The following is a 15,247-nucleotide window of genomic DNA, read 5'->3' as shown; positions in this document are numbered from 1 at the left end:
CACTTTGAATTGTTGTTTCCACTTCTATGTATTATCAAAACTATTATTCTTTTTCTGTCAGTACTTTAAGGCTCTTGTTCACAGGCCATAATCTCATCTAAAACAGCAAACAGATCCTGCTACCTTTCAGTTAGCACATGCCTAATAATCTTTACACTTCCCCTAATTTTCTCCACACTATACTTGCCCAAATAACAGAGCCCTTCTTTAGGGTTTTATGGTAATTTGAACTTATCTCACTGTTCTTCTTGCCTCATATTACAGCATATATTCCAGATATCATAGAGGATATGTAAGAAGTGAAAAGGTTTAAACCAACTAAAGAATAGAAACAAAAGTGTGATTAACACCATCCTGACCTTCTTTTGCCACTGAAGCCTCTAAATTGAGAGTTACTCTAGGAAAGCATATCAAAAATAGCCTTAGACTAGCCATATGCAGAAGATTGAAATTGGACCCCCACCTTTGACCATATACAAAAATCAACTCAAGATGGATTAAAGGGTTAAATGTGAAACCTAAAACTATAAAAACCCTGAAGAAGATCTAGGAAATACCATTCTAGACAACAGCCCAGGCAAAGACTTCATGACAAAGTCAAAATGCAACTGTAGGCCAGGTGCGGTGACTTACTCCTGTAATCCCAGCACTTTGGGAGGCCCAGGCAGGCAAATCACCTGAGATCAGGAGTTCAAGACCAGCCTGGCCAACATGGCAAAACCCTGTCTATATGAAAAATACAAAAAAAATTAGCTGGGCATGGTGGCGGGCACCTGTATCCCAGCTACTTGGGAGGCTGAGGCAGGAGAATCACTTAAGCCCAGGAGGCAGAGGTTTCAGTGAGCTGAGATCGCCCCACTGCACTCCCCTCTACAAAAAGAGCAAAAACTCTGTCTCAAAAAAAAAAAAAAAAGCAACTGTAATAAAAATAAAAATTGACAAGTGCGATCTAATAAAACTAATGAGCTTCTGCACAACAAAAGAAATTTCAATAAACAGACAATCTACAGAATGAGAGAAAATATCTGCAAACTATGCAACCAACAAAGGTCTAATATCCAGAATCTATAACTCAAACAACTGAAGAAGCAAAAACAATCAACCCTATTAAAAAATGGGCAAAGGACATGAACAGATGCTTCTCAAAAGAAGACATACACATGGCCCGCAAACATATGAAAAATGCTCAATGTCATGAATCATCCGGGAAATACAAATCAAAACCACAACGAGATACCACCTCACACCAGTCTGAATGACTATTATTAAAAAATCGAAAACAACAGATGCTGGTGAGGTTGCAGAAGAAGGGGAATGCTTACACACTGTTGGTGGAAATGTAAATCAGTTCAGCCACTGTGGAAAGCAGTCTGGAGATTTCTCAAAGAACTTAAAACAGGACTACCATTTGACCCAGCAACCCCATTACTGGGTATATGCCCACATGAATATAAATTATTCTATCATAAAGATACATGCATATGTATGTTCACTGCAGCACTATTCACAATCACAAAGACATGGAATCAATCTAGGTGCCCATGAATGGTGGATTGGATAAGGAAAATGGGGGACATATACACCATGGAATACTATGCAGCTACAAAAATAATGAGATAATGGCCTTTGCTACAACAGGGATGGAGCTGGAGGCCATTATCTTAAGTGAATTAATGCAGAAACAGAAAACCAAATACTGCATGTCCTCACTTATAAGTGGGAGCTAAACACGGAGTATATACAGACACAAAGAAGGGAACAACAGGCACTGGGGCCTATTTGAGGGTGGAGGGTGGGAGGAGAATGAATATTGGGAAACTACCTATCAGGTATTATGCTGATTACCTGGGTGACAAAATTATCTGTACACCAAACTCCCATGACACTCAAGTTACCCATGTAACAAACTTGCACATGTACCCCTGAACCTAAAAGTCAGAAATAAAAAAAAGGAAGAAAACAAAAATTAGAGACACAAATAAATGAGAGTTTTAAAAAGAAGACATAAATTAAAAAGTGAAAATTTAGCTATTTAGAAATTAAATTTTCTCAGAAACCAGGTCAAATTTAAGATAAATTCCATTGGAGTTTGATCACTCATGATTTTGATGCTCTTAAGTGTTTCACTGCTGATGACAATATACGAGGAGTTCGTGCTTTCCCAGCACCCTGTTTGGTGGTTCCCAGATAATACATACTATCCTTGTTAATATTCTAAGATTTAAAATGTTCCAGTATAAAGTAAAATTTTGAAAAATAAAATTTTACTGTATACAACAGAAAATAGTTACAGAAGCAAACCCCCTCACAATGTTGTTGCTGTAGAAACAGGGATGATGATGGTGATGATGCTTTACTGGTTAACCTCACTTACTCCTCACACCAATCTCATACAATAAGTCCTATTATTATTATTCCCATCATTTTAGAGATGAAGGAAGTGAGGCTTGGAGAGATCAATTCTGTAACTCACTCAGGATCTTCAACTTCTAACCACTATGCTTCACTGACTCTCCTGAGTAAAGTCACATTATTATACCTCAATACTGTTTTTTTTTCTTTCTTCCTTTTTTATTTATTTATTTATTTTTTTCTTGAGACGGAGTTTCACTCTGTCGCCCTGGCTGGAGTGCAGTGGCGCAATCTTGGCTGCAACCTCTGCCTCCTGGGTTCAAGTGATTCTCCTGCCTCAGCCTCCCAAGTAACTAGGATTACAGGCATGAGCCACCGTGCCCGGCCTAATACTGGGTTTTCAAATCAAGTTTTTAACCATGAGGACTTGGAACATCCAAGTTTCTTCAAATAATGAAATCCAAACATGTTGTAAGAGTAGACCAAATCTTTCCTTAATATCGGATATTATTTTACAGAAGAGGAAACTAAGGCCCAGGTGCTTAAATAATTTCCTCAAAGGCAAACGGCCAATAATGGACAGAACTGGTACTCAGGTTGGTACAACTTAAAAAGGCGTTGGTCTTTTTACCTTACCCTGGTAACTTCCAGAACACAGAACCATCCTTTAAGCAATACATACGTTATGTAATACATGAAACACGGTATGCTGTATTATTGCAGGTACAATATGAATATACAGGCCGGGTATGGTGGTTCACGCCTGTAATCCCAGCACTTTGGGAGGCCAAGGCAGGCGGATTACCTGAGGTCAGGAATTTGAGACCAGCCTGGCCAACACTGCGAAACCCCATCTCTACTAAAAATACAAAAATTAGCTGGGTGTGGTGACGCACGCCTGTGATCCCAGCTACTCGGCTGGGGGATGAGAATTGCTTGAACCCGGGAGGTAGAGATTGCAGTGAGCCGAGATCGCGCCACTGCACTCCAGCCTGGGCGACAGAGAGAGAATCCCTCTCAAAAAACAAAAACAAAAATATGAATATACAAAACATTAAGAATTTGCTAAAAGAATCTGTAAGTTTCTAAAGTTTTCCTATAAAAAGCAACACTTTATATTAATTATATTATTTACATATAAGACTAAATATTTCTGATATTTAAGCTTCTGTTCCACCTATTAATCCAACAAATTAAAGATTATCAAAAATTAAGATCTTACAATGAAACCACAACATTATAAAGGTTAAAATATGGACTACATTTTCCTAAGACTTATTCAGGCTCTTCCAACTTCTAGCTAATCTTACCCTAAAAGTAAATCAATCTTTTCTAATTCAAAATACTTCTATAAATTCAATTAAAATGTTTAACTGATGACAACATGGGTATCATAAAAAATAAATAGCATAGTAATACTGTTTTCCTTTTGATTTAGGAAGAAGTAACATCTCCAACAACTACCCAGTGAAGTAGATGCTATTCTGTTGCCAGTTCAAAGCATCTATATTATGCTGGCAAAGATTTCCAAAGCCTACTAATGTTTTTGCTTTGAGTGGCTCATACAAGTTCCCTGCACCTCATTATTGCACTGGTTTTATGACTAAAGGACACCAGCGTGAGACTTTAGGAGTTGTAATGTTCTCCAAAATTGAAGTATAATCTCATACCCCTTATTTAATATATAGAAGATTCACCAAGTAATATCCTGTTGAGCGATTAGAAAACTGCAATCATTTGCAGTTCTCAGTCCTTTTATGTCATAGAAATTCATGACGCATTTTTGCCATATAGTTTTACTTCTTCATTTTCCTTATCAAGCATCTAAAAATAAGTGAAATTCTAACATCTTTTTAAAAAATCTTGTCAGATTTCTTTTAGGACACCATGAAGATATCTACAAAGTGTTTTGAAATTCATGTAAGTATCTACACTCTGAAACTGAATATCTGGCAGAAATAATTTCAATCAATAAATTTTATAACCCCCTGAAATTAACACTTACCTGCTTCATTGTTAACGGGGGACTCCCACAGTTTCCCCTCTTTTGTCCACGGGATCAGCTCTTCAAACCCATTCTGAAGGGGTTGTTCATTGACTGTGGCTAACTGCTTAGCAAATTCCACATCCCAAAGTGAAGGTGATGTGTCTGTATAACAAAGACATTTTAAGTAAGAACAACTCAATGTAAATATCTTTCTTAAAAAAGTTATAACCAATCCTGAATTGATCATGTATTTTTCAGACCTTGACACTCATAATTAAATAGTATATAATAAAAAGTTACTAAGAGATAACTGCAAAAATTATATTAAAAATTGTAACTACAATAATGGCAAGCTTAACTTTTGTTTTACAACAATGCCAGGTAATCACTGCCCCCTCTACTGGAAAGAAAAAAATAAATTTGTATTTTGTTTCAGGGTATTTTTATGAATGTGAATGTTTGTTGTACAATATGTGACTCTGGTTTTTAAAGTCTAGCCTGTTTATCTTATTTTTAGTCTATCAAAATTAGTCACTAATGTACTACTGTTAACAACCAAAAAAGTTAAATTAACAGAATGACGATAAAACTGCTAATGAATACTGAGTACTTCCTCTGTGCTTAAATGCTTTTTATGCATTAGTGCATGTCATCCTCACAACCAACCCTATGAGTAACGTATTATCATGTTGGCTAATTACCACCATCATATTACATGTTTCAGTAACTTATTTACTTTTGAAACTTCAGATCATCTTTGGAGAATGAGCCATATTCCCACCAGTTACTGCTGCTGGGAATGTAAAATGGTACAATCACCTTGGAAAACAGTTTGGTGGCTTCTTAAAAAGTTAAAAATATATCTATTATTCAACATAGGCATTTCATTCCTGGATACTCACTCAAGAGATAATACATGCCCACACAAAGATTTGTACACAAAAGTTAATGGCAGCTTTCTTTGTAATAGCCAAATGTGGATTGTAATCTGGGAAACAACCCAAATGTCCACTAACAGGTGAATAAGTACAAAAATGTGATACATTCATACAATTGTATACTACTCAGTAATAAAATGTGTTACTAGTACATGTAACAGCATGGATGAATCTCAAATCATTATGCTGAGTGAAAGAAGCCAGATGCAAAGGAGTAGTACATACTGTGTGATTTCAGTTACATGCAATTCTAAAAGATACAAACTAATCTACTGTAACAGTAGATCAATGGTTGCCTGCATACTGTGTGTGTGTGTGTGTGTATTGCAAATGGACACAAGAAAACTTTGGAAGGTCATGAAAATGTTCAAAATTATAACTGGCAGTATCATGGGTGTATATATTTGTCAAAACTAGTCAAGTTATATACTTTAAATATGTGCAGTTTGTTGCACACAAATTATACCTTAATAAAGTTGTAAAAAGAAAATGAATAACAATATCTATCCCTTGGCTACCTTTTTCCCTATATTTTTATTCTTTAGTTATTTTTACCAACATTTTTGATCTTTCTTATTTTTTTCTGTGTGATCTCACTTTTTAAAATAAATGAGGATCGGCTGGGCGTGGTGGCTCACGCCTGTAATCCCAGCACTTTGGGAGGCCGAGGCAGGTGGATCACAAGGTCAGGAGATCGAGACCATCCTGGCTAACACAGTGAAACCTCGTCTCTACTAAAAATACAAAAAATTAGCTGGGTGTTGTGGCGGGGGCCTGTAGTCCCAGCTACTCAGGAGGCTGAGGCAGGAGAATGGCATGAACCCAGGAGGCGGAGCTTGCAGTGAGCCAAGATCATGCCACTGCACTCCAACCTAGGCGACAGAGCAAGATTCTGTCTCAAAAAATAAATAAATAAATAAATAAATAAATAAATAAATAAATAAAATAAAATAAAATAAATGAGGATTGTATGGTTTGGTAATATACTTTTTTCACTGAATGCTTGCATCAGTATCCCATTTTATATATATATATATCTCTCACAATCCCCTACTGTTGAATATTTTGATCATTTATATTTTCTCTTTTAAATACTATAATGACAAATAACCTTGTAGTTACACTTTTGTGCCTATCTGTAATATGTCCTTAGAACAAATTCCTAGGAACACAATTTCTGGGTTAGAGGCATAGATTCATATGATCTATCCTCCAGCTTACCTCTTTACTCACTCTTGCCAAGCCCACTAAAGCATATCAACAAGTAGCTCATTTACTCTTCTAACTGTGTAAGCCTTATTTTATCTGTTTTGCTTTTCTGAATCTGTTTCTGAGCCTTCATGTGCAGAAATGTGTCTAACCACACACTGACTGCTAGATTTTAAGTATTTTGGCCTAGATCATCTGATACTGGGAAACAATCAGTTGTTAGCCTTAACTAGCCACATTTACAGAGCAATCACACCACTAAAAAAACTTAATTATCTCAGTTATCTTTTACTTGGTGGTCACTGACTGATCTATGCCTTTTCCACCATCATTAGGATCATCACTATATTTTTACACTTGCTAATAGTTGCAAGCATTTATTAAATATGTACTATGTTCCAGGCACCTCAAGCATTTATTAAATATATACTATGTTCCAAGCACTATGCCTGACACTTTCTCAGATTACCTCATTTAATCCTTGAGATGTATGTACTAGCCCTCATTTTATAGGTGGGGAAAGGTTAGTGTGGCAGAACCTGAATTTGAATCCAGTTCTACACAACACCAACACTCTTTCTATTAAGCTATACTGCCTGTCGACTCTAGGATAACCAGTAGGGCCTATGACTATATCCTCTGTAGCAGTGGTAAGAACTTAGTGTGGAACAAGACATGGGAATCATGGAACAGAATAACTCACTCAATCAGTCAATTAAAAAAAATTACTGAATGCCAACTATATTTCCAGCATGATTTGATGTGGTGAGAAAACAACAGTGAACAATTGCTAAATTTACATTTCCACATTTTGCTATTCTTGTACTTAATTGGGAACAAAAACCATTCTTTAGACTCATGCAAGTGTAGCATATTCAAACAGTACCTTCATTAGAGTAAATTATTACATAAACTTGTGTGCTATTTTCCTCACTAGAGGAAATACTAGAGTATAATCATTTGATACTGTTTGATAGAATACATAAAACTTCAGTGCTTCCTTGCCAACTAACTTCAGTTTTAGAAATAAGATTTTTTTATTTTAAAAAGTAAGCTGGCTCCTTCAAGAATCTCAAGAATCTTCAAGCATCTCTTTTGGCTGGACAACAGCAGCTGCCCTGACAACAACAAATTTCTTTCTTTTTTTTTTTTTTTTGTGGGGCGGGACGGAGTTTTGCTGGTTGCCCAGGCTGGAGTGTAATGGTGCAATTTTGGCTCACTGCAACCTCCACCTCCCAGGTTCAAGTGATTCTCCTGCCTCAGCCTCTCAAGTAGCTGGGAGGCTACAGGCGCCCGCCACTATGCACAGCGAATTTTTGTATTTTTAATAGAGACGGGGTTTCACCATGTTGGTCAAGCTGGTCTTGAACTCCTGACCTCAGGTAATCCACCTACCTCAGCCTCCCAAAGTGCTGGGAATACAGGCGTGAACCACTGCGCCCAGCCAACAAACTCCTTTCCGATGCATGCTTAACCATTTGAGCTGGGGAGAGGCGAGTCATTGTCCCTATGCATTTTGCACTTACTTCCTTTTTATCATACGCAAGAGAATGCAGTTTTCGCATTCCCTTCGTAACAAGAAGGGGGTTGTTCTTTCAGCTTCACTTTCAGTTGAAATGAACAAACACTGAATTAACTTCTTTCCTCTATAGATGTATATTTTATAGTACAATTTGTTCAAAAAAAGAATTTAAGATTTAAGATAACTAGTTCCTATGATCTGTAAGCCACATGAGTAGGTGCTACATGAATGAGATACAGCCCCTAATGGTATATTAAATAGGGGGAAAATCAAAAGTTTGTATAAGTAACTGGTAGAAAGATTAAATGAGCCCTTGGAGGCCAGCCTAGGAACTTATCTATCATGTACAACATTCTTTCCCCCCCCCCCACTTTGAGTTGGAATCTCACTCTGTTGCTAAGGATGGAGTGTTATGGCATAATCGTGGCTCACTGCAGCCTCAAATTCTGGGCTCCAGTGATCCTGCCACCTCAACCTCCCAAGTCGCTAGGATTACAGGCATGTACCACCATGCCTGGATAATTTTTTTCTACTTTTTAGAGAAAGGGGCTCACTATGTTGCTCAGGCTGGTCTTGAACTCCTAGTCACAAGCCATCCTGTTGTCTCAGCCTCCCAAGTCCATACACAACATTATTTCTACAAGATCCAAAAAACTAACTTCTATTCTTTAGAAATGTTCATCACTTATATGCTGGAGACAATTTGTATTGAGTTTCTTCATTGATTTTACTAGTAAACCAAATTTAATGTCAAGCAAGAGGACACTCTTATTTCTCTTTTAGACTTAAAATGGCAAATTTCTTACCCAAAGAAAACACTACAAGTCTGTTAAATATATTCCTTGAATGTTCTTCCCATCTACTGAACAACCACTAAGTCACTTCAGTAAGTTTTTTTTATAAATGCTATCTCCTCTTCTAGGCAGTAAGCTGCCTAAGGGCAGGAACCAGTATATCTTTATGTAATAGCATAGAGATACACTGTAAATGGTAGTTGATTATTAATGTTCTAACCCAAATTAGTAGCTAATCTGAACCTCTGGATTCGGTAATTGGTAGTACTTACCTCCCACTGTCTCACAGAATGCAAAACTTCATGGGGGAAACCTGACCAAAACTAGCAATATTGACAACTGTAGTGTGATGTGTCCCCCACCAGGTTACTTAAGAGTGTATGTGTGTTGCTTGGATCCTGAAGGCTAGGCAGGGAGCCAAGGCCCTGGTGCCCAGCTGAGGAGCAGGGATCCCTGAGAACCCAAACATCCCAGGGCATACCTGAGAACATGTCAAAGAAAACACTGTCATCGTGCACACAGAGTAAGCAAACAGTCAGAACATTAGCTGAAAGGCAGCTTAGAGATGGGAGGCAGGGTGACTCTAGAGCTGCTCAGGAATGTCCAGTATGTAAGTCCTAGTAAACTCATATATTCATCAAGTTGGACTTGCCCAAATTATTCTTTGGTCTCTCGACGCCTTCCCAGTTTGGGGGGATGTTACAGTCCCAACCACCACATTCGTAAGCAGGATCCAGGCCAATGACAGGCTGGAATATTAAAATATTCAACTATTATACTGTCAGAACACTAAGGAAGGACATCTTGGAAAGATGGAATGTTTCTCCACCTGAGAAATAGTGTTATTCTTTCTTTTTTCAAGTTTAATTTTTAATTTATTAGAACCCAGTAAATGATGATTTTTAAAAGCAGAGTTTCTACCAAATTAACACTTAATTCAGGGCAAAAATACACTTAAAAAACCTAAATCTTAAGGCAGAAGTAAAACACTATAAAAACAGTGTGTCTAATACAGACTGTAAAATGTCAGATTTTTAAGAGATTCACATAGTATTTTATAGCACTAAAATATTAATACAGTCAGAAATATTTTCAGTTGGTCCAAGATTTCTGTTTATAAAATGTCTAGACTGCTAATTGAAGAAGTGTTGCTGTATAAGTAATAGCTACAATCCAACCAAGCAAGTGATTGTTTTTATGACAAAAGAACTAAGGTAGGTAACTACATGGTTTCTATTTGTAAAGCTTCTGCAGTATTAAATATAAAGTATTACTAAGGGCATTTTTTGATTCATCTCCCTACCCTAATGCCCCCAGAATGTACACCACTTCCCTTTCACTCTATTTTTAAAATTCTGTGAACCGCCATACCTATTCACTGTGGGCCTGACCCTATAAAGGCATGAATTGTTTACTTTCATATGGTGGAAGAACAATTTTGGTAAACTACTACGTCTTTTTCTAGTCATTGAGCAATTTCAAACAGAAGTCTTAAGAATTGTTGCACCACGACAAGTGAACAACCTGTTTCTTTACCACTATTGAGTTTGAATTTTGTCTGGAATCTGTTAGAGTTGTCGATATTGCTAATTTTGGTCAGGTTTCTCCCATGAAATATTGCATTCCGTGAGACAGTGGGAAAACACATTTCATGTTTATGTGCAATTAACAGTAGCCCTTCTGAAAAACAGGGTTAACATTCTTACATTTCCCCTTGTGATCAAAACCTTTTGTTTTTAGGGAGCAGGATAAGATTTAAAAGTGCTTTAAATCAGAAAACAAGAATTAGCTAGCTTACACATTCCCACTGAATAGTGTCAAAAAAGATAAATGCATTTAAAATAAGTTGTAAGTCCAACAAATATAAGCTTGATGGGTTCTTAACTAACATATTAAGTAATTACAAAGATTCATTTTTTTTACAAACTTTTAAGCTATTTTAATAAAATGGCTAAAGACCTCACTATACTTCTATTTATCTGTGCATTAATAAAAACCTGTTAAAATTCCTTATTTAGCACTTCTGAAAAAGTCTAGTCAAATAAGATCACTAAAATTACCAGAAAAGCTTTGAAATACTGATTGCAGATTCATTTCAAAGTAGATTTAATGCCTTTCAGGATCTGGTGTTTAAATCATGAATGTCTTCACCGACTTCAACTCTGAAAATATAAAAATTTTAGTCAGTGCTGGCTATAGTTAAACAATACTGGTATTACTTGAAAAAATAAAAACAAAAAATATATTGTCAATCATGCATTCCACATTTTTTTTTTTTTTGAGCTTGATAGTATATATATTTTTTCTCATTAAAGGTTCAAAACCAAAAGCGGTTTCTCTTTGCAGCAAATATACATTAAAATAGAGTCTCTGTACAGCCAAGGGCTCTGGGCTCTGGCTGCCCCATATCCCTGCACCTCCCTGGCCAAACCCAAAAATATAGTGTTACTGCTCTGCAGGGCATAGAGGCAGTGCTCTCCTACCCCCGAGGAGGCTGGGTGGGAGCTGATGGGGAAGCCCTGGCCACCCCAGGGGTCCAGGAGCTGGAGCCTGCTTGGAGTTATTGCTTCAAGGGGGGGCACTAATGCCCAATGCAAATGATGAGAGGAGGAGCAAAGGGGGCATGGGCCTTTGCTCTCCAAGTCCCACTCTGCTCTGAAGAGGGGGTAGGATTAAGCAGCAGCAAAAGCATCACCCACTGGGAGACTGTGGCCTGCATCTCCTTCCCTCCCTGAGATAGGCTTCTGCCTCCCACACATCCCCTGCAGCCCCCTATGGCTTCCGCAAGGCCCCCTACACTCTGGGGGCACGCTATGGCTTGCAAGGGGCAGCACTGTGCCCAGAGCCTGGACACACGTTCCCAGCTTCTGAAACCCCCTAGGAGGAGGGAGGGGAGGGTATGGGGCCTGCTCCCAGGGGCTGATGGCATTGCCCTGGCCCTGCCAGCAGGCTGTGGCACTGCCCAGACCCTAAATCCACCCCAGCCCTTGGGGCTGACCCCATGCTAGGCAGGTCCTGCCAGAACCCCCACCAGTCCCACCCCTTGCCTCAGTCCATCATGGCCTCGAGCATCTCCAAGAACAGCTTGTGCATGGGCACCTTGCCCTCCAGCTTCACCCCATAGAAATGGGCCAGCACTTTGCCCGCTGTCTGGAGGAGGAGCGGTAGCGTGAGCAGCAGCCTGCCTGGTCGCCGCCGCTCAGTACCCCCTCCGGTGCCAGCCCAGCCAGCTTCGTACTCCAGCAGGGCCTCGTGCGGAGCTTCTGGCAGCTGCTCCACAGCCTCGGCATCTTCGATGTGCACAGAGTCTGAATCGGCAAGGGCCAGGGCCTTCAGTAGAACGTACTCCCCTCGCTCCAGCCGCAGGGCCTGCAGCCGCCGCACCAGTTGCAGCAGGGCAAACCCCCGTTCCCCTAGGCCGGCTGCCTGTGCCCCCTCTTCATCCAGGACTCAGTCCTCAGCGAAGGCCAGCTCATCCTGCAGTGGCAGTGAGCGCTGGGCCAAGGCCGGCACCAGCACCTCCATCCACACGCTCTGCAGTACTGACATCTGGTCAGACAGCGACAGCGATGAGAAGCCTGGGATGCTCTTGGCCCAGCTGATGGTGACCACGATCTCTCAGTCAAAGAGGTCACAGAGGGTAGCCACGGCTGTAAGGTGCCCATCAGGGCCCACGAGGTCGGGCATGGCATAGAGCTTCTCAGGCTCAACCACCAGCAGATGAGACACCAGTGCATTCACTGGGCCTGTCTTCCGGGGGCCTCCAGCGACTGCCAGGGGCCCAGCTAGGAAGGGGCACGGGAAGGGCAGCGGGTCCACCTCTGGCACCGCTTGTATTTTTGCCGCGCACCCGGGGCGCGGTCCAGGCGCACTCCCGCAGGCTCTTGGTGAAGCGGCAGGCCTGACAGGCCTTGCGTCTCCGCTTGGTGATCTCACACTCGTTGGAGGCCGGACAGCTGTACTTGATGCTTCCCTGGATGGTCCTCTTGAAGAAGGCTTTGCAGTCCTCACAGGATGACACACCGTTGTGATAGCCGGAGGCCACATCCCCACAGACCAGGCAGAGGCGCTTGGGCAGGGAGCTGAGCACCAGCTTCCCACCGCCCTGCTCGCCAGGCCCAGCCCCCTCCCCATCCTCCTCTTCCTTGTGGCCTGGGAGGCAGTGGGTGGGAGCTGGACCAGGGGCCAGGGTCACAGGAGGCTCGGGTCTCCGTCTCCGAGGAACCCTCTGGACTGTCAGGCCTGGCCGGCTCTGCCATGACGTACAGAGGCTCAATGCCCAAAACCCGGCTGGACATGGCGCTGGTCACCTGACACGCGGCTGCCCTCCTGCCACAGCATGCCGATCCCAGGCACACGGCGGGGGCCGCCCGCTCCACCTCCTCGCGACCGGCCTGCAGGTCCACTCTTACACTTCCGCTGTCGCAGAGACCGCCACCTCCGGGGCGCCGCACCCCGCCCCGAACCTGCGCACATCTTTGGGAAGTTGCCTAAGGTTGCTAGGCCTCCCCCCAGCCCCGACGCCAGCGGGAGACGCTACCGGGTTATCAGGAAGTGAGTGGGAGGAGCCAAGGAAGAGGAAGTTCTCCCCGCCGTTGCGATGACCTTTGACCCAGAGAGGAGGGTGGCCCCAGGCCCCTTCGAGCGCCCCCACGTGGTCTTCAGAGCCCCTTCCCTGACACAGAGCCCTCCGCGTCTTCCACCAAGGCCAGCCCCACGGACTTCGGCAAGGGCGGGATTGAACCCTGCCCAGGGGCGGGCTGGATCGGAGGCCCAACCCTGACCCGGGCCAGGACCCGCAGCCAGAGCCAGATCCTGCCCCAGGCCAGCCCACCAGGACTCGGACGCCGGATCCCGCCTGAACCCTGACCAGTCCGGCCCTCGACTGGGTCCCGACCGTGGCCCAGACTGGCCCCAGAGCCGGACCCCGCCTGCAGCCTGCCCCGCCTGCCTCCCTGCCGCCGCATTACACAATTTCAAGAACTAAGTGACAGGGCGCGGTGGCAGAAAGTAGGATATACCAATATCTAACGGTAGCTTTGGACCAAAAAGTAATTAGATTGCCGTTGTATCTTTTATTGTGTTCTCTTGCAAATATTAATCTTAATGTTTCCTGAAATATGATAATACTTCCATTTCATTTGGATAATAATGAATAATAGTTAAGTCCTCTTGGGTCTGCCCCAATACCTTCTTCCTCAGCACCTGTTTGGTGCTGGTGTCCAAAAGGGAGTTATCAGCCAGGGCCCCCAGCCACTGCTCCCTAGCCACCCCCCATAGCAGCTCAGACAGTGGCTCCTTCTCACTGGGCAGGGAGTGAACTCTGGGCTGCGCAGAGGTTATACTCAACCAAACTCCTCTTCACGGTAGCCAGCTTGTGTCTCGCTCCATGTGTGACTGGCCATGAAAAAGCCTGGATTCATGGGGTGGGGGCTGGAAGGTGGAATTAGTACCTTTTCAAATTGTATTAGAAAGTTATTTTCCAATAAAAAGACAACTAAGCAAAAAGAAAATAGTGGCAAGACATGAGCTCTAGAGCCAGACTGCCTGAATTCACGTCCCAACTCCACTGCCTTATGATATTTCTCTGGCCTGTTTTCTCATTTTTAAAATGGGAATAATATTAATGCTTATGTGGAGGATAACGTTTTGTGAAGATTAATGAGTTTCAGTACACACAAAATTCTTAGCACAGTACCTGACATATAGAAAACATTGCCTTAAGCCGGGCGCGGTGGCTCACGCCTGTAATCCCAGCACTTTGAGAGGCTGAGGTGGGCGGATCACCTGAGGTCAAGAATTCAAGATCAGCCTGGCCAACATGGAGAAACCCTGTCTCTACTGAAAAATACAAAAATTAGCCGGGCGTGGTGGCATATGCCCGAGGCTGAGGCAGGAGAATCGCTTGAACCTGGGAGGCGGAGGTTGCGGTGAGCCGAGATTGTGCCATTGCACTCCAGCCTGGGCAACAAAAGCGAAACTCCGTTAAAAAAAAAAAAAAGAAAAGAAAACATTGCCTTAACTATTATAGCTATAAATGTCCATGTTAGTGTATTAAATAAATGCTTTACATGTATTTAAATGAGTATATTAGGGCTTGTGTATAAACTTCTTCTTGCCTTGCTAGGAGTTGCTGTATGTACTTAAAGGTGTAAATAAATGTTTCAAAACATGTTTTTCACTGCTCTTACATTTTACCAATGATTTTGCCTATCTTTTTCTTTTTCTTTTTTTTTTTTTTTAGATGGAGTCTTGCTCTGTCACCCAGGCTGGAGTGCAGTGGTGCGATCTCGGCTCACTGCAACCTCTGCCTCCTGGGTTTAAGCAATTCTCCTGCCTCAGCCTCCCAAGTAGCTGGGATTACAGGCGCCCACCACCACACCAGCTAGCTGGGATTACAGGTGCACACCACCATGCCCAACTAATTTTTGTATTTTTAGTAGAG

At 42.1% G+C, this 15,247-nt stretch overlaps 1 pseudogene; it reads right to left on the bottom strand.

Annotated features, from left to right (window-relative positions):
• Positions 1 to 13,336, bottom strand: part of LOC134759403 (steroid hormone receptor ERR1-like) — a 53,148-nt pseudogene extending 39,812 nt beyond the window's left edge.
• Between the last annotated feature and the right edge of the window lie 1,911 nt (positions 13,337 to 15,247).

Source organism: Pongo abelii, chromosome 14 (assembly GCF_028885655.2).
Source record: "Pongo abelii isolate AG06213 chromosome 14, NHGRI_mPonAbe1-v2.0_pri, whole genome shotgun sequence".
NCBI classification, from domain to species: Eukaryota; Metazoa; Chordata; class Mammalia; order Primates; family Hominidae; genus Pongo; species Pongo abelii.
Note: the sequence above shows the minus strand (reverse complement) of the source record. Positions and strands in the feature narration are given on the sequence as shown.